We start from the raw sequence: 7,257 nt of genomic DNA on the forward strand, positions 1-7,257 counted from the left end.
AAACCCTTTTCCGTAAGTGAGTCGTGCATTTCGATGGCACCTACACAATATTTATTTCTCCTCGATGGCACGTGAATAGTGCACGTACTCAACGATGGAGCACGGGATGGTAGCAATGACATGGTCAGCCCTTTTTTGGAGATTATGTACTACTAGTAAATAACTTTGATGTGTCCCATCAACTCGCAGAACGACGATAAGCTTGATTACGCCTTCTCCCTCGCTAACACGTGCACGGTGGCTCGCAGCACGAGGAGAAACTTTTGCTTACAAGCGGTGGACATGCAGCAGTTCATTTGGTGTCAGATTGCCAGAAGCACTACAGAAGAACCATCGACTTCCGGAAGAGGCGAAGAGCCAAGCGCAAGGTCGCCTAGTACTAACCTTAGGCTCGGCGTAGTGGGAGTAACATAAGTAGGGGTACCTCCTTTTTTTATTCTAGTAACAACCACACGCGAATATCAAGGTGCTGGTTACGTAGAACAAATTTCCTGCAGTTCGTGCTCAGCCCTCCTCTATCTCTCTTCTGAGCCAGCCAGCGGACGCGCGGATCCCATCGTCTGTTTTCTCACATGCGGCCCCACATGTCAGTGAAAACGCAAGAGGACCCACTGAACTTGCACATCTTTCACCTCGCCGTGCTGGTGATGAAAAACAAATCCAAGAAAGATCTTCGGTGGCCGCTTTTGGAGTTACTCAAGAGTAGTAGTAAGATTCTATTTACAGTTTAACCCAAGATGCACATCTCATGGCCTCAACTACCACTCTATTTTCTTTCATGACACGACCTGGATGCTGGATATCCCACGTGTCGGCAAAAGGAGGAAGAACCCGACCAAATCTTCGGTTGTGCTCTCAAATTAGACTAGTTGTGCTAACTTTAAATTTTTATTGTGTACTCCCTCCGTTCCAAAATACTTGACTTCCATTTGTCCAAAATGGATGTGCCTATATACTAAAACATGTCTAGATACATATATATTTTGACAAATACTACCTCCGTCCGGGTTTATTGGTCCCCATTATATTTCGTGCCAAATTTTGACCATAGATTAAACTAACAAAATGATTATGCATGTCACCAAACATTATATTTTTGAAAACTATGTTCAAGTACGAATCCAATGAGATAATTTTTCTTGACATGCATTAACATTTTGTTAGTTAAATCTTTAGTCAAAATTTGACACAAACTACAAAGGGGACCTATAAACCAGGACGGAGGTAGTAGAAGGCATGTATTGTGCAACGGAGGGAGTAGAATGGATGCAAGTTTTTGTATTGGGAAGAAGAGTACATCCATATATTGATAGAGCATTAGAGTTGGCCTTACAAGTGGGACCGCAGTTGAGGAAATCGACTATCAGCAAACCCCCACCTCGCCCGCCGCGTGATGGCTGAGTTAGAGAAATGATGAGGTTGAAGAGATTGCTCTAGCACAGACTCCAAGAAATATGGTGTCAGATGGAAGTCATACTGGTGGCGTGTGCCGTACTCCTGGACGTGAATGCTTGTTCTGGCCCATGCCACCGTACTACTCCTACTACTTACTATATAGTACTAGTATCGAGGATTCGAGGTGTTGGTTACGTACAATATTGCTACAGTAAAAACACCCGCACGACGCGCGGAGCATGTGAAGCTAGTACAAATAGTGTACTACTATTGTTAATTGGCCTCATCCGATAACATGTTGCAATGCACGTACAATTATGTATTCAGAAAATAGTTTTTTGCTTCGTCGCACCACTCACTCACAGAAGCAACTCGAAAGCCATTCATAAATTTAGTAAGTTTATCACAGGCATATCATTTTATTACATACAACAGGTCAACAACCCACATCGACAACGAGGATACATTATAAATACTAAAGTTTTCACCACACAACAAATAACAAGCAATGAAATGAACTACAACTCAACCATTCCTCGGCGTTGGAAACGCTTTCTTTGAACCACAAGTGATTCTCTGGGAGGTGGCATCTATTGTCGATCTCGAGACCAACGCAGGACTGATCATCTAGGCTGAAGCGGCCTACTATATCAGTACCAGGGTAGGGAACCACGCTAATGTCCGAGGTATAGACACAGTTGCTTCTCATGAATGGTGCTAGTAACGTTGTGTCAACAGCAGTTGGATCGCCTTTCACCATCATCGGATAGTTTTGTCCAAGGAAGAGCGAGCTTTCTCCAAGACTATCAATTCTGTACCAGGGAGAAGGCGTTGGCGCTAGCACACTAGTATACATCCTGAATACCATGCAACGGGTGTTGGAATAGGTCTGGAGAGTGTGACCATGGGAGACTACACCTGCTTCCTTAGCAGTAACATCATCAGTGGGCTGTATACACACGAGAAGAGGTGATCCATCGGAATTAGTTGCCAGGCGCCAACGAGTATATGGGCGCTGCCCGTCCTCATGCTCGTGATCATCACCATCATCATGTCCCCCTTGGTTAGAAAATTTTTCAAGTATAGGTGGTGGAATGTTCACAGGACCTTGGAAACACAAGAAGAAGGTTAATTAGTAAAGGGAAACTTACTAACCCACATGCATGTGGATGAAACAATTATAATTATGGTGGAAGACAAACGTACCAAAATCATAACGATTCCATGCAAAAATAGTGCCACGAGTGGTGGCAGCAAACACAAGGCCCTCGTATTGAATTGCATCATAGTACTCATGCATGTACAGAAACTGATTTTTGAGCAATGTCCATCGAGTCAAACCAGCAACAACGACAACAAGCTTGTCGAAGATAGCAACAACTTCATAGTTGTTGTAATTCCAAGAGCGGGTGGGAACTCGAGAAATTTCTATCTTCCGTAGAAGACAGTCACCATGATTGTATTTGAACTTGCGTACAATACCGGTGTGCTCAACCTCTGGGCAGTCTGCTGAGATTTTTGAAAGTGGAACCCGGTCACGAGTGTACACATTCATAAGTTCCCACTCGCAGTTGGACCCAATGTAAACAACCCAATCTCCATTTGCACCTGCCCAAGCCTTGCCCTCAAGCGATGGCATCTTAACATCATACGTATCATTATCAAGCGGCATCAACTTGCATAGGGCGAGGCCTCCGTCGTGACGGCGCCAGTCATCAGGATCACGGCAAAGAAGATACGGGAGATCAAACCGCTCCTTAACTCTTGGGTTCCTTGTAATGATGTTATTAGTTGAGTCGAGAATGGGCTTGAACGAACCTGCCATGCTAGCCGAGGCGATGACGTCGCACCTATCAATGAGTTCCTCCACCACGTCATCTTTCAGATCGGGGCAAGAATAACTGGGTCGTTTCCGTCCTGTTCCCTCCATGGAGAAGACGATCAAACAATGGCAGAAGAAAGGGTGAAGGGCTGAAGGAAAATGGAGGAGGGAGATGAAGAGCATGCGACAGCAGTTCCAAATCGAGAGGGAAAGGCGAAGAGTCGGTGGACGGTTGCCAGTTTTCCACGGTTCACGAAGGGGCGCCCCGGCCTACACGTCAGTTCGTAAATACTCCTACTACTCGCCGTCGTCTCACTGATATGTTGGAACGGGACCACATGTCAACGAAACATGGTGTGTAATTTCTCGTGCAAAATGCGATCTGGCCGCGTTGGCCCGAGATGCCGCATTAGTTTTTTTTTTGAAAGTTCGCCACATTAGTTATCGACCTTTATTTTTTTTAACATGCAATCTGAATGGATAGCTCCTATGGTCATCACACGTGAGCGGATATAGTGATGGTTGATTCGCTCGAGCAACTTATTACTGTGGGAATATGGGAGTACCAGCGGATTCAAGGAACAGAGAAATGATGGTTGCTTCGTCCGAGCAACTTACTGTGGTGAAGGTGGGGCTCTGTGATTTGACTACTCACTAGTCATTACTACTGCGGCGCAATGACCAGGGTGAATCTTTCCCTGAAGTTGTGTTGTGCACTCAATATTGCTGCATGGCAGGTGGAGCCGGATGAAGGATGTCCAACCTGTCGGCGAAACGAAGTTGTATTTCCGGCATTGCTATTAATCCTTCAGGATTTGTTTATATGTACGCATAATTTTGATGAAATTGTACTGTGATGCTATGAAGGTTTCAACTCTGGTTCCCGCAGGAAAAAAAAGGTTTCAACTTAGGATTCATGTGTCTTGCCTCGAGATTATCTCGTTACAACATTCCATAAAATACAAATGAAACTACCATGGCTAATGCATCTCAATGGTTCGCATATCAGTGCCAATATTCACATCACAACTGAAGACAAAGTTGTGAGAAGGTGTACAAATAAAGAAAAAAATATAACTGATCGATGTTGTTCGTAGGCATGGCTCCATTTCCTTGGCACAGTGTTCATTACTTGGCAGCTAGTTTCACCCAGCTCTGTAGCCAAAAAAGAGGTGTATGAAGGACAACACAATCCGATCATTTTGTGCAGCTCCACTAAAATCAGGCGGACAACCATGTTTGCAAAGATATCCAGTCAGTGTGATTACAATAATAGTGGAACCAGATGATGAAACATAACACACATAAATAGAAGCCGATCACCTCTACGATCTCTCTTTAGGACTAACTTCTTGTTAGACAACATTAGGCGCGAAGTTGGATGAGGAGGATAGCAAAACCAATCTCCCTTTCCGTAGTCCCACAGAAATGTAAAAACGTTGCCCGTGTGACATTTTGGCAGAACTGCACAAAACACTCTTCAGAAAAGTGATATGTGTAGTTCACCAAAAGGTCGCAATAGCAACAAGGTGAAAATGGATAGCCCTGATTGCAAAAGGAGGTCGAAAGGAAACAATTACTGCCCAATAGCACGAGTTGAAGACACATATGCCGACAAAAAAGAAGCATGTTCCATGTAAAAAGGGAAAGATAGCACATGGTGGTTTATCAAAAATGGTTTGAGGACGAGATTGCAAGATGGAAAGTATGCTGGCCGAGATACGATTCAAGCAAACAACTAAAGAAGATCCACATGCATCAACGTGGGAAGATGGGAAGTGGAGCAAGGACGGAGGAAGCTGTACCTGAGGGTCGTCGGGATGTTACAAGGAGGGCGCCGGCGGCCGGGATCTGCCCATACTGTGGCAGCGAGCAAGTGGCGAAGGCCCTACCGCGCCGGAGCTTGGTCAGAGAGAACGGCGGGTACCGTAGATCGGGACGAGCTGCCTCAACGCCGTCGAACGGAGAGACGATGCACATCCTCCCTTTCCGCCGGCGGATGGGATGTGGCCGGATCACTGACCAACGCTGAGAGAGAGAGGCCACGGCTGCCTCGTGTGAGATGGTGTGACGAGACTCATGAGAGATAAACCCATTTTTCCATTTTCCCCACCGCAATAATTTTTTATTCTAGGCGTGGTACCCGACCCTCCTTCGAGTAAACAACCGCTACACGCGTCGAATTATCACATGGGCTGCCTTTTCGTACAGAAACGAACTCCACCGTGTACCCGCGCGGGTGTGGCCGGGAACGAGATGTGAGTACGTGCGTCCTGCGTGCACTTCTTCTTTAGGTGCAGGTACGTACGTGGGTGGGTGTGAGAGAGATGGTTTGTGCGAAATAGAGGCAATGTGTTGATGATATCTCAATCAGAAAAACGTAACATATGCAATGTGTGTGAAACGGAGTCATGGATGTGAGATATCGATCGAATTGAAAACAGGGATGAAGTGCGTGGCTGTGCAATCGATAAAGTGTGCCATCGAATTTGTGTTTGCCCACGTCAAAGATATAGGGCGGCTGGCCTACTGGAATTTGAGAGGGCAGAGGTGCAGTTCTTCTCCGTGGCATGGATACCTACCTACAACGTTCGACTATCGGTGAGTGTGTGTGGGGGGGGTAGAGACCGGTCGACTAGTATATGTGTGGGGAAGGAGAGAGACCTAGCTATGTATTGAGGGAGATCAATCGACATCCATGGATATGTGTAGCAGAGAAATAAGGTTGGGAAAAAGACAAAGGTAGAGCGTCGGAGGGTTGGTGGTGGAGTGGCATCTCACAAATGGTGGGAGAGGCCTGCTAGAAAAACAGAGGGTATGAGTGCAATATCAATAAGAGAGGGCGGGGGATGTCTGTTTGTCTATGCACGCGCGTGTGAGAGATGGGTCGATAGGTATTCAAGGATGATGAGGGGAGAAGATATGGTTGTGGTAAGCATGTGTAACTACATCGGAAGATCCACAGTCGTGTGTCCGAGAAAAGGAGAGACATAACTAGTGAGGTAAGTGTATCGGTGCTTGGTGAAAACGAATTATAGTCGACCTGGCTATATGCAGGGAGATCAGTTCATATACACGCCTGCATGTGTTAGAAGCAAATAAGGTACAGAGAGGCAGACAGGGGGAGAGGGTGTGGCTAGGAGGTGGTGCGAGAGGCCTACCATGTCGAGGGGGGAGGAGCGTGCGAGCATGTGATTAATGAAAAGAGGGGCGGGAGTGTGCACCTGCGTGGAATCGTATTGGACATATGGGGGCATGGACGGTGAGAAGAGAAGAGGGGAAGTATATATGTGTTTGTTGTAGGCACACTTGGCTAGAGAGGTATATCGACCGGTGTGTGCCAGAAAGAAGGAGCCGGGGGCCTAAAGAGAAATAATGAATGTGCGTGATGGAGGGGATGCTAAGGGTGTGTGATGGGGGCAGGCGTGTGCATGCACGATAGAAAGTTAGCGTTAGCTAGCTACAAATAGAAGAGGATTTTGAAGGCGTAAAAGACGAACAAAGAAAATATTCATTATAAAAAAGTGGATACGGATACTTGAAGAAGATATCATAATGTAGAACATTGATTATAATTTGGGCTAATGTGTGGCTTTTGCAACTCAGGTCTAAATATTTGTGATAATGTTGGGGGCGGGGCGCTATACATTGTGTGATAAACACGGTGTATGTATGGAACATGGTTTAGATTATGAATATATAGTTAGTACATCAAATGTACTATTATTTGGAATCAACATCAAGTGTATTCAAATAATAGAATTCGAGTTCATGTAGTACATATAGTTCATATCTATCTCTATAGTAATCATGTGGCGTGTTATTAAGGTAATACACGAATGATGGTTGAAGTTGGCAACAATCATGATTGTAGATTCTTATTGAAATAGAGAAACAAATTCAAATTTAGTTCAAATTGCAGCCGTAGTATAGATATTTGGAATGCACAAAAATGTTGGTATGAGTAGGTTACATGCATTATACAGCAAGCAAAAAAATTTAATCGGACATAACATGAATGCATACTCCCTCCTTCCATC

The sequence above is a fragment of the Triticum dicoccoides genome, chromosome 4B, assembly GCF_002162155.2.
Source record: "Triticum dicoccoides isolate Atlit2015 ecotype Zavitan chromosome 4B, WEW_v2.0, whole genome shotgun sequence".
NCBI lineage: Eukaryota > Viridiplantae > Streptophyta > Magnoliopsida > Poales > Poaceae > Triticum > Triticum dicoccoides.